The following is a 19,169-nucleotide window of genomic DNA, read 5'->3' on the forward strand; positions in this document are numbered from 1 at the left end:
GTTTCCTGAGGACCCCACTTCTCTGACATTCTAGCTTTTTGGTTCTTTAGGGGTAAAGGTGGGGATGATGATTTAAGAATGAGAAATGGGCAATGCTCAAGGAGGTGGGCCTCAACGGGATGGGGAACACTGAAAGTCTAGAGCATGGGTCTCTTGCCATCCTGGGTCCAAGCTTGAGCTGGGGAGAGGGGATGGAGAAAGTCAGCATTGACCGTGTGTGAGGGATTGAGCTCTGCTGAGAACTTTCCCCGGGAGGGAAGAGGACAATGCTCAGCTTCAAAGAAAACCCCAAATAGCCACAGCCAGCCTCAAAGCAGTCCCACAAGCTCTCCCCTCCGCAATCCCGGACTGCTGACTTGACGGAGCCCCGGCTGGGATTGCTGTCCGTCATGGAGCCTGAGAGCTTTCCTGAAGTCAGGCCATGACTGCTTCCTAATTTGGAAGCCTCAGCCTCTGGTAGAGTGTTGAGCACTACACTTCTCAATAAACTGCTCAGTGAATGAATGAATGGCCACAACCTTTCAGCACCTTAGTCTTGGAAAGTTGCATGCAAAGTCTGGCGCCATGCAGCATTCATTCCCGCCAAAATTATTTATTTCTCTTTCTTTCTATTTTTTTCCTATTTCCAAAATCTTCCCTTCCCCCACTCCACCCACACACCTTCTCACCCACCCTCTCTTCACCCATATATTCAATCAGTCCAAGAAGTAGTCTGTGCAACTGGGCTTGGGGGTAGGGAGAGGCATTACTTAACCAGTTCCAGCTCTGGTATCAGATTTGGGTGGAACCAGAGGAGGGTCCAGTGCTAGGTTTATAAAAGCAGGAGGCACAGCTGCTGCAGCTCTTGCTGGATTAACTTTGTTTCTTTTTCTCTGGAGGAAGGGACTTGCATGGGGCAGGAGAGAAGTTGCAAACTATGGCGTGTTGGGGTTTCTTGTACAGGAAGTGTGCTGGGGGTGAGGGTTGGATGGGGGGATTGGAAGGATGGGAGGAAGGGTGGGGGGAAGGCCCACACAGGAGAAAGGATGGATGGGCCAGCACTGCTTGGAAGTACCGGCTATGGAACTGGGATTGTGACCCCTGCCAAGGCGTGAGCCTGGCAAGTCTTTTACTTTTCAGTTGATGCTACCATGTCCCAGGCTCCGGGCTAGGCTGTGAAGTGGGGAGGGGGGTGCTGGGCAGGAGCAGAGTGGAGGGGAGGAGAGGAGAGAGGCAGGCCTGGAACGCTGTGGCCTCACCTGCCCCGTGCTCCCCTCTAGCAGTGACTGAAGGAAGGAACCCGCCGCCATGGGCAAAGAGACGACCCATATCAGTATCGGTGTCATCGGCCACGTGGACTCTGGCAAGTCCACCACAGCCGGGCATCTCATCTACGAGTGTGGGGGGATCGACAAGAGGACCATTGAGAAGTCTGAGAAGGAGGCAGCCGAAGTAAGACACTCACGCGCGGTGTTGGTGTCTAGCAGTGGGGGCGGGGAGGATTGGAGGATGAATGTCCCACTTCTGGGTGGGTCTGGTGGCAGAGCGCGGACAGTAGCGTGTGCTGTAGGGTGTCACTGAATTCCCTGGGATAGATCCGTCTGCTAGCCATCAATGTGCACTACTCACTCTCCACCCCTCCCCTGACGGGTAGGGGCGCCTTCAAGTACGCCCGGGTGTTGGACAAACTGAAGGCAGAGAGAGAGCGTGGCATCACCATCCACATCTCCCTGTGGAAGTTTGAAACCAGCAAGTACTACATCACCACCATCGATGCCCCATGAACATGATCACGGGCACCTCCCAGGTAAAGCAGCCCTTGTTCCCAGGGCCCTCCTTTCGGATAGGGGAGGGGCAGGCGCAGAGGAAGGGAGGAAACTCGGGGTTTATTTCCGGGACTCTGGGAAGGAGGGGATCATAAGCCTTAGAAGGTTTTCCTCATCCATGCCAATCATCAATTCTGAAAGAACCAGAGGAGGACAGACTCTGTGAGGCTCAGATACAGGCCCCCTTTCAGGCTGGGGCAGGGACCAGGTTTTCTGAGGCCCAGACAAGTAGATCACTTGGGGTCCGTCTGGGAGGAAGGAACTAAAAGCTCATTTATGGGACTAGGTGAGAGTTTAACTGGGAGGGGGGACCTCTGTGCACAGCAGTAACCAAGAGACCCACGAACTTATCAACTTCTGGGGAGCATCCCGTCCCCGAGCTTTCCCAAGGGGCCCGGGACTGCCCGAAACTCTAGCAGGCTTCCCAGCCCGGCCGGCGCCCCCTCCCCTAACTAAGCCCTTGACCCCGTGGTGTCTGTGTCCTGCAGGCCGACTATGCAGTGCTTATCGTGGCCGGCGGCATGGGCGAGTTCGAGGCGGGCATCTCCAAGAACAGGCAGACCGGCGAGCACACGCTTCTGGCCTTCACCTTGGGCGTGAAGCAGCTGATCGTGGCCATCAACAAGATGGACTCGACCGAGCCCACCTACAGTGCCGCGCGCTTCCAGTAGATCACGGAAGAAGTGAGTGCCTACATCAAGAAGATCAGCCTCCGTGGCCTTCGTGCCCATCTCGGGCTGGCACAGCGACAACATGCTAGAGCCCAGCAGCAACGTGAGTGTGGACCGGGTCTGCAGGTGAGTGTCGCAGGTCTTGTTCCCGGTCCTGGTCCTGTTACTGGGGTGGGCGCACCGGGAGCCATGACCCAGGCTCACCTCCACTATGTTCTGCATCCTCCCGCAGATGCCCTGGTTCAAGGGCTGGAAGGTTGAGCGAAGCACCACTGGGGTGACTCTGCTGGAAGCTCTGGACTCCATCCTCCCGCCCACTCGCCCTGTCAACAAGCCCCTGAGGCTGCTTCTGCAAGATGTGTACAAGATTGAAGGTGAGGTGACAGGGCTTCTTAAGGAATGAAGGAGCTGAGAATGAGGTCTGGTGTCTGACTTGCCAGGGTTCAGATCCTGACTTTTAAGGTAGGATAAATTGCCAAAGCCCCCAGCGTTTCTAGTGTATCTGATAGATACATAGCATAACTAAGCCAGTCCTGGGTCCTGGTGCTTCCTACTAGTCCTGTAGGTGGCTTTGGTCCTTGCGCCCCAGGACAAGGGACTCCCCCAGAAGCCAGTTCTCACTGGGTGGGTCTAGAATCTTTCTGAGTGCCCTTCCCATTGCACAGGCATCGACACTGTGCCCTTGGGCTGTGTGGAGACCGGCCTCCTGAAACCTGGCATGGTGGTCACTTTTGCCCCTTGCAGCGTCACCACTGAGGTCAAGTCTGTGGAGAAGCACCACGAGGCCCTGCCCGAGGCCCTGCCTGGCGACAATGTGGGCTTCAACGTGAAGAACGTGTCTGTGAAGGACATCCGTTGTGGCAATGTGGCCGGAGACAGCAAGAACGACCCCGCCCTGCCTCCCATGGAGGCCGGCAGCTTTGTGGCACAGGTAAGCTGCCTGGGAGGCCACGGGCCTTGGTGCTTGGTGGTGATGGAAATGCTTCTTAGAAATTAGCCCCAACTTCTACAGAAGGCACAGGTTGGCCGAGAGTTGGCCCCAGATCACAGGTGCCATCCAATCTCTTCTAATTCCATCCTCCTCCCCTCACCAAGAGATCATCTTGAATCACCCGGGACAGATCCATGCCAGCTATTCCCTGGTGCTGGACTGCCACACAGCCCACGTCTCCTGCAAGCTTGCTGAACTGAGGGAAAAGATTGACCGGCGCTCAGGCAAGAAGCTGGAGGACAACCTCAAGGCCCTGATGCAGCCATAATGCAGATGGTCCCCAGCGAGGCCATGTGTGTGGAGACCTTCTCTGAGTACCCACCTCTAGGTGAGCCAGGGACTGATGGCTGCTGAGTCCTGGGAAGGAAAGCACCTCTGACTGAGGCCAAGGAGCCTTTCCTTCTATGCCTCTTTCTAGAAATTTCACTCTTTCTTCTTCCTTCCTTCCTCCTCCAGGCTGTTCTGCTGTGCACGACATGAGGCAAACATTGGCCACTGGCGTCATCAAGGCTGTGGAGAAGACAGCATCTGTGGCCATGGTCACTAAGTCAGCAGTGAAGCCAGCGAGAAATGAAGCGTGTCCTTCTTCTCCCTGCAATTCAGTTTCCTCAGCAACGTCCACTATGTAGATTAGATACTTCTGTGTATTGACTGAATAAAAATAATAAAATTTAGACTAGCTGTCACGGTTTCTTCCAAGGAAGAAAGCATGAGGTCAATGAGGAACCTCTGGGTAGATGATCAACTAACTTAAGGCTCATAAGCTTCAAAGCAGTTTTATGCTCTGGTTGGTGAACACACCATTCAGGTCTTAACAAGCCTTTTCCTACCCAGGACTCTATCCTATCCTTCTCCTGTTTCCCATAAGGAGGAATTGTTTGGGGATGTGGTAAAGTATAGTCACAGTGGCATAGGGTGGGATCTCAGTGCCAATAGGTGAGTCCAACACTACCATGTCCTCGATTCCTGATGCTAAGTGCTTTAGCATTCAGACTCCTGAAAGAGTAAATGCGAATTTCTCTTAGGCAGAAGGGAGGTACTATATATGGATGTTTGGGCTCAGCCTGCCGCCCACCATGTTCACTTAGGTTAGGTTACGATGCCTCGAGGGTGAGGAATGAATGGAGCTCTGTAACCTTTTGTTCCCTAATTTCTGTTTTCCATTTTTCAGACGCAGCAGAGGATCGCCTCATGGCACTTAATAAGCTAAATTACATGCTTATTCATCATATACTGGGAATCAGGCCCCCGAGGTCTGCCTGTGGTGTACTCATCCATCCATCAAATATTGGCAGAATTTGTGCCAGATGTTAGTGTGACCCCTTAGACTTACTTAGTGTGTAGAGACAAGTAAATATCAGGTGGTGATAAATGCATAAAGCAAGGGAGCAGTGAGAACGGTAGAGGTGGAAAGTAGACCATGAAAGATGCAAGGCAGTGAAGATTTCCAGTCACCCAAGCAAGATGGCAACTTGGACCAGGAGGATAGTCATGATGGAGATAAGCAGTGAGAAGTGCTGACTATATTTAGAAACTGACAAATATCTAAAAATTGCATGTGAGATATAAGGAAAGGGGGTTAAAGGTGACATTTACATTCTTGGCCTGAGGAATTAGAAGGATGGAGCTTCTATGATGAGAGGTGGGGGTGGATCGCTAACTAAAAGGGATGCTGTTCTGGAGAGGGGAGAGGTCCAGGCTGAGATAATCAGGGGCGTAATTAAAACATGGAAGTTTGATCCCTTGCCCAGAAGCATCTGCTAGGAGGTGCTAGGACACGCACATACACCCAGCCTTCCTGGAAGTAAATTAATCAGCTGCATGTTAATTGCAATCAGTTCTCTATTAGAAAAGTCATTAATCTTCAAACATTGAGAATGCTATTAAAAAGTATCAAGGCCTAAGAGGGCTGTTGGAGTCCTTTCTGTAGCCATGTTGGGGATGGGCAGGAAGTGATATTCCTAATCACTTTGGGACTTTGATGTCCAAGATTTAGACCAAGTGTGCAGTGATCTATTTTTTCCTCACTGATCAATAACATTACCTGTTCCTGCCTGTCAAGTTGGCTTCCTTTCATGTGCAAATCCCCAGGGAAACCCCACACCCAGCGCAAACGTAGAAATAATAGTGGGATGACACATCAGAGCTGTCACTGTGCCAGGTATCAAAAAGCTCACCTGTCTCCAGCGCCTTGAAGCCTGTCAAATTCCAGCTGCTGTCAGCATGACTCTGCCTAATGGAACCTGGACCAGCTTTGGAGCACCTCAAGCCTGTCAATGTCAAAGGCTACCCAGACCCAGGCCAGTGCAGGAGCTGTGGCTGGGATAGAGTGCAAATTGCTCACCTGTTGGATTCCTCATGCCTCCTGGGGTCTGTGGAAAATGGCTAGTCCTTTTTGTCCTCAGAACCCTTTATTTAAAATTCTCAAAATCATAACCACAGCTTTGCTTAAAATGATTGAGGAACTAAACTTCCAGCTTAGATGTGTCCTTAATATATACTTGAAAAACATTTGTTGATTCGTGAGTGAACGTCAACCTACTTCTGTTGAAATAAGTGAATGTTTGAGTGCCAATTTACTCAATTTACATGAACACTCACGGTCTTGACCTCGTTTCTTAGAGATTCCTTAAATTCAATTTGAAAAGAAAATTAAAAAGTGTCACGGTTAATCCTCTAGGTACCATATTCTCTACTGAGTAATTCCACACTGGGTGGGAGTAATTCCACTGCTGGTAAGTGAGCGAATCTCCTCTCATTAGAAACTCCAAGAGCCTATCTGTACAGCACAACAAAGAGCCACCAGAACTGGCTGAGCCACCAGAGTTTGGCACCAAACTGCGGCTATGGCAGTTCAGGCTTGTAGTGGGAGCTCCGGCATTTTACCTGAGAAGTCGTTGCTGCTGGCCCACGCCCCCTCCTTTAGTCCTTAATACGATGTTGCAAACGGACCTAAGGCACCCTGTTCGTTCACAGGGATTAGGTTCTTGGTTGGCAGGTATTGGAGGCTTCTACTTGTTAGATATCACGCCCACCCCTGAGGCCAGTTGGTACAATGAACCAAGTCTCAGACAATTCCTTCACATATGCTTCTATTAGCAGGCATAAAACAATCACACGTCTGTTGTAGTCTGATGAAGTCTCTGAGCCGCCAGAGACCTTTTGGTCTCTGATGAGCACCTGGTATGCAGGTGGATGCCATCCCAGCAGTAGGTTCCAGCTAACCTTCTAGTGGGGGACAGAAGCCCCTGAAAATGACTCAACACAGGATAGAATCCTTAGGCTTTGGCTGCCACTTCAAAGGGTCAAGGTCCCTGGGTTCACCTGTTCATCCAGGAAGATGCCCGTACAATAGTTCTAGTCAACCCATGGGTCAACTCTGCTCACTTCACTAGTGAACACTCTTTACTAATACCCATGACAACAAACAACACACCCTCTGGTGCTGATTGGAGATAAATACGGTTGAGACTTGTGATTATGCTGTCCCCTGCACCTCTGAGGTCAGAGGGGCTTCTGATTACTCTTTCAAATGCTAAACAACCATCTCTAGAGTCTGTTGTCCCACTTAGGGAACTTCAAATATTAAACAACCACCCCTACTGTACAGAATAAAACTACCCTACCCTGTCACAACACTCCACCTTGGGCCCACTCTTTCCTGAGAGGTCATGTTGCCCCAACCCAGCCTCCTCTCTCACTTCCCGGGAGGCTTGACTCACTTTCCGGGCAGCTGCTTTCCTTCCAATCATGGATGGATGCTGGGGGAGCTTCTCTGCTGTCACTGGATCACCCAAAAGCCTCAGACCGAAAAGGAAGCACCCTGGCTCTGAAATTTCAGTCTGTGCCTGTGTCAGACTCCAGGGCTCTAAAAAGCTTCCTGTCAGGTCATCTGTAAGCCCATCTCCTCAGGCCAGATAAGGAGGATCTGCAGCTCCCAACTCACTCCTTGGGGTGGTCTGTGCTTTCGTGAAGGGAGCTCGTTCGGCGCTGACACACAGCTCTCACCGGGTCCCAGCCACTCAGCATACCAGGCTGCAGCTGATAGCCCCCGATCCTGAAGACTCACTGTGGATGCCCTGCTTCCTCCACCTGAGTGAGGCCAGGAAGACACAAAGTCACTTATTCTTTCATTCATTCATCCCCTCTTTCACCAGATGTTCATTGATGGCAAATGGGGTTGAAATGGATTGTACACTTCATCCTGTTCATTTAGATCCCACCATCTGGCAAGGGAGACAGACAAGTGAACAGAAAAGTATAACATGATGTAAGAAATGCTGTGACAGGGCTAACTTCAGGACGCTATGGAGAACACAGGAGGAGCAACAACAAAGCTTGAGGAGTCAGGGAAAACTTACTGGAAATATTGACCTCTTAAAAAAATACATGTACAAAGGCCCAGATGGAGCCGAAGCCCGGAGGTCAGGATGGCGGGCTTGCGGATTGGAAATGGCAAGAATGGGCAGGTCTTTGAAGGGCTGTGATGTCAAGCTGGGGCGTCTGGACTTGGTGGTGAAGGCAGTGAGAAGCCAAGCTCAGGTGAATAGTCTTTCTCTGCATGAGAATTGTAGGTTTTGAGCTGCCTTGGAAACTTATCTTGGGCTCTAATGCAAAGAGAACATGGTGACTAGATCTGATTTGACACTCCCCTCTTCTGCTAGGTGGTCAGGGTACCCCTCCACCCACGTTCATCAGGCCTGAGAGGGCCTCGTAGTGAGGGTATCCATGTCATTGGCATGGAAATAAAGGAGCAAATCTACCAGACTGAGATAGTCCCTTCCCAGGGTAGAAGCTAAATTGGAATTCTAAAATGACTCTCTTGTCATTTGTCTGAATACAATGGATTTCTTCTTGTTATACTAAACCAAGTCCCAGATTCCAGAAACTCAAATCCAAGCTGCCATTGCCCATTCATATAAACAATTGGTATTTTGGCCATGTAGGGAGATGCACCAGCTCATGTTTACAGAGTGGTTTACATTTAATGATGACAACGCAACACAACTGAGAAAAGCCACCCTATGGAAAATCTGTCTTCCTTCTGCTCTGAAAAGAAAAATCCCACCACATCAAACAGAACAAACATGTCCAGCATTCACAGATAGCAGTAGACGAAGACCCTCAAAGAGAGATCTGCCCCCCTCCTCTTTACTTATAGGTCAAATTGAAGTTGGAAATATTTCCAGAGAAAAACTTCATACCTTACTCACATTCCCATAATTAGCCAAGCCCTAATTATTCCCTGTATTGTCTTTAGCACATTCCTTTTATGAGACAATGGCGTGTAAGACAATGGTTCATAACTCAAACACAGGGCCAATCTAAATGAGAAACTGGGGGAGGGCTCATGGGACGATTACATTATTCATGAAAAGACATCAGAACAATTGGAGGATAACGTTAGGTTTTAAATCACAGCGGCAATTACAAGACAATTATCCAAAATGGTGTAATTGCCACAGCTACAGGGTGTGTGGCAGAACCTACACAGCGTTTGTGCCACTCTCTTTTAACACCATCATTAAAACAGGTCTGTTTGTTGTAAGAGGAAATTCTACAGAAGAAAACATTTGTATTCCCTCCTTCTATGCCCCATAGAGCTGGCAACCCGAGCCTAAGTGAAAAATGGAACCAGAGGCCACGCTCAAGTCTTTCAGGCCCCCCTGCTTTGCTTACTGCAAAATGTGCCGCTCTCAGTTACTCTACCTTGTCCTTGAATTTCAATCCAAGTATAGAACCTGAATTCCACTTTTTCTAGATGATTTCCCTCAGCCAAGGACACCCCATGTGGGGCAGTGGGAAGTCACTTTCTTAGCGGGCAGCAAACTGGAGTGTACTCACTGTTCCAATACTTACTGACAACCCAATTTAGTATCTGCTATTATAAAGGAGCTACCACGCACTGAGTGCGTACAACACGCAATATGCTTTTCATATCTTTCTATTTATTTATTTATATTGAGGTATAGTTGATTTACAATGTTGTGTTAGCTTCCGGCGTACAGCACAGTGATTCACTTATATATACATACACACACACACACACACACACACACACACATATATATATATATTTAGATTCTTTTACATTATATGTTATTATAAGATGTTGAATAGAGTTTTCTGTGCTATACAGTAGGTCCTTGTTTTTTATCTATAGTAGCACTATTTACACTAGCCAAGACATGGAAGCTACCTAAGTGTCCATCAACAGATGAATGGATAAAGATGTGAGACACACACACACACACACACACACACACACACACACAATGGAATATTACTCAGCCATATAAAAGGATGAAGTAATGTCATTTGCAGCAACATGGATGGACCTAGAGATTATCATACTAATTGAAATAAGACAGAGAAAGATAAATATTATATGACATCACTTATATGTGGAATCTAAAAAAAAATACAAATGAACTTATTTACAAAACAGACTCACAGATGTAGAAAACAAACTTATGGTTACCAAGGGGGAAGGGAAGGGATAAATTAGGAGTTTGGGATTAACAGATACACACTACTACATATCTTTTCTTATTTAACTTAACCTCCATGGGTCTTGGTTTTCTTTGTATTATTTATTCAACAAGTATTTCTCTATCTAGCCTCTTCTTTTTAATCAGGCTCTGTTTTTTTGTGTGGTTTTTTTTTTTTTTTTTTGCTGTATGCGGGCCTCTCACTGTTGTGGCCTCTCCCGTCGAGGAGCACAGGCTCCGGACGCACAGGCTCAGCAGCCATGGCTCATGGGCTTAGGCGCTCCGCGGCATGTGGGATCTTCCCGGACCGGGACACGAACCCGTGTCCCCTGCATCGGCAGGCGGACTCTTAAACACTGTGCCACCAGGGAAGCCCAATCAGGCTCTGTTTGAACAGCTTGGGTTGCATCAATGACAAAATGAAGCCCTGCCTTCTTAGAGCTTACCTCATGGGAGACATTTTGCACAACCTCATGGATACGAAGTACTGTCTACAGCATGGGTAGAGCCAAATGCTGATGGGCTGCCAAACATTGTCCACCTCTTTCCTAATCTCCCTCTTTCCTTCCCTTTCCTTTTCTCTCTCCTTTCCTTCCAGGCTGGCTTTGCTTCAGAACTCTGTGTCTTTTCAGATCAACTCAACAAACACTCCTTAAGCACCTGTTAATTTGATAAGGAAGGTCTAGCAATATTTAAAATGAGTATATCTTTGATCTTATAATTTTGCTATTAGATCTTTATTGTACAATATTCTTGCACGGGATTGCTAAAATGTGTTCAATGTCCCAAACTGGAAACAAAAATATCCATCAACAAGGGAGCTGTTAAATAAATTAGGGTGCATCCATGCAGTAGGATATTATGCAGCTGCTGAAAGAACGTACTGATTATAGGAGGACGTCCAGGGACTTCCACAAAGTGAAAAGGGCATGTTTCAGATCAGTGTGTACCATTGGGTCCCATATTTGTAAAACAAATTTCACACATTTACATTTCGTTATTTTAAAAAGCCAGAGAATACGAGTCAAATTATTATATGGGGGTGACTTTGGGGTGTGAGTTGAAGATAGGAAAGATTTTAGCTTTCTTCTCTATTTGTCTTCTGATTTTAAATGTGTGTAGATAACTTTTATAGTTAAAATAAAAACATATGAAGAATTCAGAGATGACTAAGAGGGCATGGCTTTCAGCCCTGAAGGAAGTTAACATTATGTGTCAATTTGGCTGGTCTATGGTGCCCAGATATTTGGTCAAACTTTATTTATAGTGTTTGGTTAAACACTATTTTGGTCAAACGGTATTCTCTGAAGGTGTTTTTTTGGATGAGATTAACATTTAAATCAGTGGACTTCAAGTCAAGCAGATTATCCTCCATTATATGGGTGGGTCTCACCCAATCAGTTGAAGACCTTAACAGAGCAAAGACTGATCTCTCCAGAGCAAGAAGAAATTCTGTCAGCAGACTGCCTTTGGACTTGAACTACAATTCTTCCCTGAGTCTCCACACTGCTCGCCTACCTTATCAGATTTTGGACCCACTAAATCACCACAATCCCATGAGCCAATTCCTTAAAATAAGTCTCTCTCTCTATGCGTCCTGTTGGTTCTGTTTTTCTGGATAACCCTGACTAATACGAGGAGCATATGGTTTAGTGGACTAATGACTCTCCCAGCGGAGGGGTGGATCCTCCAGGCAGTCCTTGAGCTAAACATGTGATCAGTGAGAACACCAGCACGGTGACTTGGGGGGTGTTTAGAGCTCCATAATTTTCAGCCACCCCAAATAAATGTGGAACCTTAAGAGTGTGCTTGGCCTGCAAAAACAGCTTCAAGAAAGTCTTCATAGGACCTTGTGGAGATTGCCTCTGGAAAACAAGGCATGGAGTTTTAGAAAGCACCCATACCCATTCCTCATGAGCAGCAGGGCCCTGGGCTTTGGTCTCTAGGTCTCCCAAGGCCTCATGGAAGCATCCATGCCTCCAAGGGGGCTCATCCTCAAACACGAGACCCTCCCAACCCAGTGGACAGGCTCACGATCCTGGAATGTCCAGAGAGAAGGGGGCCTCCTTCTTTCTGATACCAGCCTCAGAAGCTTCAAGATTCTTCTCATTCTCCCCTCCTCTCAGCTTTCCCAGCTTGGAAGCTTCATTTTCCATGAATTCATCCATGACCCTCAAATATAAAGAAGGTAAATTATTTTTTATTTTTTTTTAACATCTTTATCGGGGTATAATTGCTTTACAATGGTGTGTTAGTTTCTGCCCCATAACAAAGTGAATCAGTTATACATATACATATGTTCCCATGTCTCTTCCCTCTTGCGTCTCCCTCCCTCCCACCCTACCTATCCCACCCCTCCAGGCTGTCACAAAGCACTGAGCCGATATCCCTGTGCCATGCGGCTGCTTCCCACTAGCTATCTACCTTACGTTTGTTAGTGTGTACATGTCCATGACTCTCTCTCGCCCTGTCACAGCTCACCCTTCCCCCTCCCCATATCCTCAAGTCCGTTCTCCAGTAGGTCTGTGTCTTTATTCCTGTCTTACCCCTAGGTTCTTCATGACATTTTTTTCCCTGAAATTCCATATATATATATATGTTAGCATACTGTATTTGTCTTTTTCTTTCTGACTTACTTCACTCTGTATGACAGACTCTAGGTCTATCCACCTCGTTACAAATAGCTCCATTTCGTTTCTTTTTATGGCTTAGTAATATTCCATTGTATATATGTGCCACAGCTTCTTTATCCATTCATCCAACGATGGGCACTTAGGTTGTTTCCATCTCCAGGCTATTGTAAATAGAGCTGCAATGAACATTTTGGCACATGACTCTTTTTGAATTTTGGTTTTCTCAGGGTATATGCCCAGTAGTGGGATTGCTGGGTCATATGGTAAGTTCTATTTGTAGTTTTTTAAGGAACCTCCATACTGTTCTCCATAGTGGCTGAACCAATTCACATTCCCACCAGCAGTGCAAGAGTGTTCCCTTTTCTCCACACCCTCTCCAGCATTTACTGTTTCTAGATTTTTTGATGATGGCCATTCTGACTGGTGTGAGATGATATCTCATTGTAGTTTTGATTTGCATTTCTCTAATGATTAATGATGTTGAGCATTCTTTCATGTGTTTGTTGGCAGTCTGTATATCTTCTTTGGAGAAATGTCTATTTAGGTCTTCTGCCCATTTTTGGATTGGGTTGTTTGTTTTTTTCATATTGAGCTGCATGAGCTGCTTGTAAATTTTGGAGATTAATCCTTTGTCAGTTGCTTCATTTGCAAATATTTTTTCCCATTCTGAGGGTTGTCTTTTGGTCTTGTTTATGGTTTCCTTTGCTGTGCAAAAGCTTTGAAGTTTCATTAGGTCCCATTTGTTTTTTTTGTTTGTTTGTTTTTATTTCCATTTCTCTAGGACGTGGGTCAGAAAGGATCTGGCTGTGATTTATGTCATAGAGTGTTCCACCTATGTTTTCCTCTAAGAGTTTGATAGTTTCTGGCCTTACATGTAGGTCTTTAATCCATTTTGAGCTTATTTTTGTGTATGGTGTTAGGGAGTGATCTAATCTCATACTTTTACATGTATCTGTCCAGTTTTCCCAGCACCACTTATTGAAGAGGCTGTCCTTTCTCCACTGTACATTCCTGCCACCTTTATCAAAGATAAGGTGTCCATATGTGTGTGGGTTTATCTCTGGGCTTTCTATCCTGTTCCATTGATCTATCTTTCTGTTTTTGTGCCAGTACCATACTGTCTTGATTACTGTAGCTTTGTAGTATAGTCTGAAGTCAGGGAGCCTGATTCCTCCAGCTCCTTTTTTCATTCTCAAGATGGCTTTGGCTATTCGGGGTCTTTTGTGTTTCCATACAAATTGCGAAAATTTTTGTTCTAGTTCTGTGAAAAATGCCAGTGGTAGTTTGATAGGGATTGCATTGAATCTATAGATTGCTTTGGGTAGTAGAGTCATTTTCACAATGTTGATTCTTCCAATCCAAGAACATGGTATATCTCTCCATCTATTGGTATCATCTTTAATTCCTTTCATCTGTGTCTTATAATTTTCTGCATACAGGTCTTTTGTCTCCTTAGGTAGGTTTATTCCTAGATATTTTATTCTTTTTGTTGCAGTGGTAAATGGGAGTGTTTTCTTGATTTCACTTTCAGATTTTTCATCATTAGTATATAGGAATGCCAGAGATTTCTGTGCATTAATTTTGTATCCTGCTACTTTACCAAATTCATTGATTAGCTCTAGTAGTTTTCTGGTAGCATCTTTAGGATTCTCTATGTATAGTATCATGTCATCTGCAAACAGTGACAGTTTTACTTCTTTTCCGATTTGGACTCCTTTTATTTCCTTTTCTTCTCTGATAGCTGTGGCTAAAACTTCCAAAACTATGTTGAATAAGAGTGGTGAGAGTGGGCAACCTTGTCTTGTTCCTGATCTTAGTGGAAATGCTTTTAGTTTTTCACCATTGAGGATGATGTTTGCTGTGGGCTTGTCATATATGGCCTTTATTATGTTGAGGAAAGTTCCCTCTATGCCTACTTTCTGCAGGGTTTTTATCATAAATGGGTGTTGAATTTTGTCAAAAGCTTTCTCTGCATCTATTGAGATGATCATATGGTTTATCACATTGATAGATTTATGTATACTGAAGAATCCTTGCATTCCTGGAATAAACCCCACTTGATCATGGTGTATGATCCTTTTAATGTGCTGTTGGATTCTGTTTGTTAGTATTTTGTTGAGGATTTTTGCATCTATGTTCATCAGTGATATTGGCCTGTAGTTTTCTTTCTTTGTGACATCCTTGTCTGGTTTTGGTATCAAGGTGATGCTGGCCTTGTAGAAGGAATTTGGGAGTGTTCCTTCCTCTGCTATATTTTGGAAGAGTTTGAGAAGGCTAGGTGTTAGCTCTTCTCTAAATGTTTGATAGAATTCGCCTGTGAAGCCATCTGGTCCTGGGCTTTTGTTTGTTGGAAGATTTTAAATCACAGTTTCAATTTCAGTGCTTGTGATTGGTCTGTTCATATTTTCTATTTCTTCCTGATTCAGTCTTGGCAGGTTGTGCATTTCTAAGAATTTGTCCATTTCTTCCAGATTGTCCATTTTATTGGCATAGAGTTGCTTGTAGTAATCTCTCATGATCTTTTTTATTTCTGCAGTGTCAGTTGTTACTTCTCCTTTTTCATTTCTAATTCTATTGATTTGAGTCTTCTCCCTTTTTTTCTTGATGAGTCTGGCTAATGGTTTATCTATTTGTTTATCTTCTCAAAGAAACAGCTTTTAGTTTAATTGATCTTTGCCATTGTTTCCTTCATTTCTTTTTCATTTATTTCTGATCTGAATTTTATGATTTCTTTCCTTCTGCTAGCTTTGGGGTTTTTTTGTTCTTCTTTCTCTAATTGCTTGAGGTGCAAGGTTAGGTTGTTTATTCGAGATGTTTCCTGCTTCTTAAGGTGGGCTTGGATTGCTATAAACTTCCCCCTTAGAACTGCTTTTGCTGCATCTCATAGGTTTTGGGTCGTTGTGTCTCCATTGTCATTTGTTTCTAGGTTTTTTTAAATTTCCTCTTTGATTTCTTCAGTGATCACTTCATTATTAAGTAGTGTATTGTTTAGCCTCCATGTGTTTGTATTTTTTACAGATCTTTTCCTGTAACTGATATCTGGTCTCATGGCGTTGTGGTCAGAAAAGATACTTGATACAATTTCAATTTTCTTAAATTTGCCAAGGCTTGATTTGTGACCCAAGATATGATCTATCCTGGAGAATGTTCCATAAGCACTTGAGAAAAATGTGTATTCTGTTGTTTTTGGATGGAGTGTCCTATAAATATCAATTAAGTCCATCTTGTTTAATGTATCATTTAAAGCTTGTGTTTCCTTATTTATTTTCATTTTGGATGATCTGTCCATGGGTGAAAGTGGGGTATTAAAGTCCCCTACTATGAATGTGTTACTGTCGATTTTCCCTTTTATGGCTGTTAGTATTTGTCTTATGTATTGAGGTGCTCCTATGTTGGGTGCATAAATATTTACCATTGTTGTATCTTCTTCTTGGATCAATCCCTTGATCATTATGTAGTGTCCTTCTTTGTCTCTTCTAATAGTCCTTATTTTAAAGTCTATTTTCTCTGATATGAGAATTGCTACTCCAGCTTTCTTTTGGTTTCCATTTGCATGGAATATTTTTTTCCATCCCCTTACTTTCAGTCTGTATGTGTCGCTAGGTCTGAAGTGGGTCTCTTGTAGACAACATATATAAGGGTCTTGTTTTTGTATCCATTCAGCCAATCTGTGTCTTTTGGTGGGAGCATTTAGTTCACTTACATTTAAGGTAATTATCGATATGTATGTTCCTATTCCCATTTTCTATATTGTTTTGGGTTCGTTATTATAGGTCTTTTCCTTCTCTTGTGTTTCTTGTCTAGAGAAGTTCCTTTAGCATTTGTTGTAAAGCTGGTTTGGTGGTGCTGAACTCTCTCAGCTTTTGCTTGTCTGTAAAGGTTTTAATTTCTCCATCAAATCTGAATGAGATTCTTGCTGGGTAGAGTAGTCTTGGTTGCAGGTTTTTCTCCTTCATCACTTTCAGTATGTCCTGCCACTCCCTTCTGGCTTGTAGGGTTTCTGCTGAGAGATCAGCTGTTCACCTAATGGGGATTCCCTTGTGTATTGTTTGTTGTTTTTCCCTTGCTGCTTTTAATATGCTTTCTTTGTATTTAATTTTTGACAGTTTGATTAATATGTGTCTTGGCATATTTCTCCTTGGACTTATCCTGTATGGGACTCTCTGTGCTTCCTGGACTTGATTAACTCTTTCCTTTCCAATATTAGGGAAGTTTTCAACTATAATCTCTTCAAATATTTTCTCAGTCCCTCTCTTTTTCTCTTCTTCTTCTGGAACCCCTATAATTCGAATGTTGGTGCATTTAATGTTGGCCCAGAGGTCTCTGAGACTGTCCTCAGTTCTTTTCATTCTTTTTTCTTTATTCTGCTCTGCAGTAGTTATTTCTACTCTTTTATCTTAAAGGTCACTTATCCGTTCTTCTGCTCAGTTATTCTGCTATTGATCCCATCTAGAGTACTTTTAATTTCATTTATTGTGTGGTTCATTGTTGATTGTTTCGTCTTTATTTCTTCTAGGTCCTTGTTAACTGTTTCTTGCATTTTGTCCATTCTATTTCCAAGATTTTGAATCATCCTTACTATCATTATTCTGAATTCTTTTTCAGGTTAACTGCCTATTTCCTCTTCATTTGTTAGGTCTGGTGCATTTTTGTCTTGCTCCTTTATCTGCTGTGTGTTTTTCTGTCTTCTCATTTTGCTTAACTTACTGTGTTTGGGGTCTCCTTTTTGCAGGCTGCTGGTTCGTAGTTCCCGCTGTTTTTGATGTCTGTCTCCAGTGGCTAAGGTTGGTTCAGTGGGTTGTGTAGGCTTCCTGGTGGAGGGGACTAGTGCCTGTGTTGTGGTGGATGAGGCTGGATCTTGTCTCTCTAGTGGGCAGGTCCACGTCTGGTGGTGTGTTTTGGGGTGTCTGTGGACTTATTATGATTTTAGGCAGCCTCTCTGCTAATGGGTGGTGTTGTGTTCCTGTTTTGCTAGTTGTTTGGCATCGGTTGTACAGCACTGTAGCTTGCTGGTCGTTGAGTGAAGCTGGGTGCTGGTGTTGAGATGGAGATCTCTGGGAGATTTTCGCCATTTGATATTATGTGGAGCTGGGAGGCCTCTTGTTGACCAGTGTCCTGAAGTTGGCTCTCCCACCTCAGAGGCATAGCCCTGACTCCTGGATGGAGCCCCAAGAGCCTTTCATTCACACGGCTCAGAATAAAAGAGAGAAAAAGTTGAGAGAATTAGAAGTATGAAGAAAGAAAGAAAGAAAGGAAGGAAGGAAGAAAGAAAGAAAGAAGCAAAGAAGGAAAGAAGGCAAGAAGGAAAGAATGGAGGGAGGGAGGAAGGAAAGAAGGAGGGAAGGAAGGAAAAAAGACAGAAAGAAAGAAGATACAGTAAAATAAAATAAAGTATAATAAAGTTATTGAATAAAAAAATAATTATTTAGAAAAAAAAATGGGACGGATAGAACCTTAGGACAAATGTTGGAAGCAAAGGTATACAGACAAAATCTTACACAGAAGCATACACATACACACTCACAAAAAGAGGTAAAGGGGAAAAAAAATCATAAATCTTGCTCTCAGAGACCACCTCCTTAATTTGGGGTGATTTGTTGTCTAAAGGAGGGAAGGAAGGAAAGAAAAAAAGAAGGAAAGAAAGAGAAAGAAAGAAAGAAAGAAAGAAAGAAGGTAAAGTATAATAAATAATAAAATTATTAAAATTAATTAGTAAGAAAAAAAAATTTTTAAAAAAACCGTGGACGGATAGAACCCTAGGACAAATGGTGGAAGCAAAACTATACCGACAAGATATCACACAGACGCATACACATACACATTCACAAAAAGAGGAAAAGGGAAAAAAATCATAGCTCTTGCTCTCGAAGCCTACCTCCTCAATTTGGGATGATTGGTTGTCTATTCAGATATTCCACAGATGCAGGTACATCAAGTTGATTGTGGAGCTTTAATCCGCTGCTCCTGAGGCTGCTGGGAGAGATTTCCCTTTCTCTTCTTTGTTCTCACAGCTCCCAGGGCCTCAGCTTTGGATTTGGCCCCCCCCTCTGCGTGTAGGTCGCTGGAGGGCGTCTGTTTTTTGCTCAGACAGGACGGGGTTAAAGGAGCCACTGATTCAGGGGCTCTGACTCACTCAGGCCGTGGGGGGAGGGAGGGGCACTGCGCGCGGGGCAGGCCTGCGGCGGCAGAGGCCGGCGTGACGTTGCACCAGCCTGAGGCTCGCCGTGCGTTCTCCCGGGTGAGTTGTCCCTGGATCCCGGGACCGTGGCAGTGGCGGGCTGCACAGGCTTCGCGGAAGAGGGGTGTGGATAGTGAGTGACCTGTGCTCGCACACAGGCCCCTTGGTGGCGGCAGCAGCAGCCTTAGCATCTCCCGCGCGTCCCTGGGGTCCGTGCTTTTAGCCGCGGCTCGCGCCCGTCTCTCAAAGGTAAATTATTAACACTTAATTACGATGCCTTTGTAGAAGCAAGAAAAATATTTAAATATAACAGAGTGAAAAAATAGAAGATGAAATGATGTCTATACTGTGATTACAATTATGAAACATTATGCAAATGAATGAAAGACTGTAAAGTAAT

General features: G+C 44.7%; 1 pseudogene; it reads left to right on the top strand.

Moving 5' to 3' along the window:
* The first annotated feature begins 1,287 nt into the window (after positions 1 to 1,287).
* LOC136126914 (elongation factor 1-alpha, oocyte form-like) lies at positions 1,288 to 4,096 on the top strand (annotated as a pseudogene).
* The last annotated feature ends 15,073 nt before the right edge of the window (positions 4,097 to 19,169 follow it).

This window comes from Phocoena phocoena, chromosome 8 (assembly GCF_963924675.1).
Source record: "Phocoena phocoena chromosome 8, mPhoPho1.1, whole genome shotgun sequence".
In the NCBI taxonomy this organism is placed as follows: Eukaryota; Metazoa; Chordata; class Mammalia; order Artiodactyla; family Phocoenidae; genus Phocoena; species Phocoena phocoena.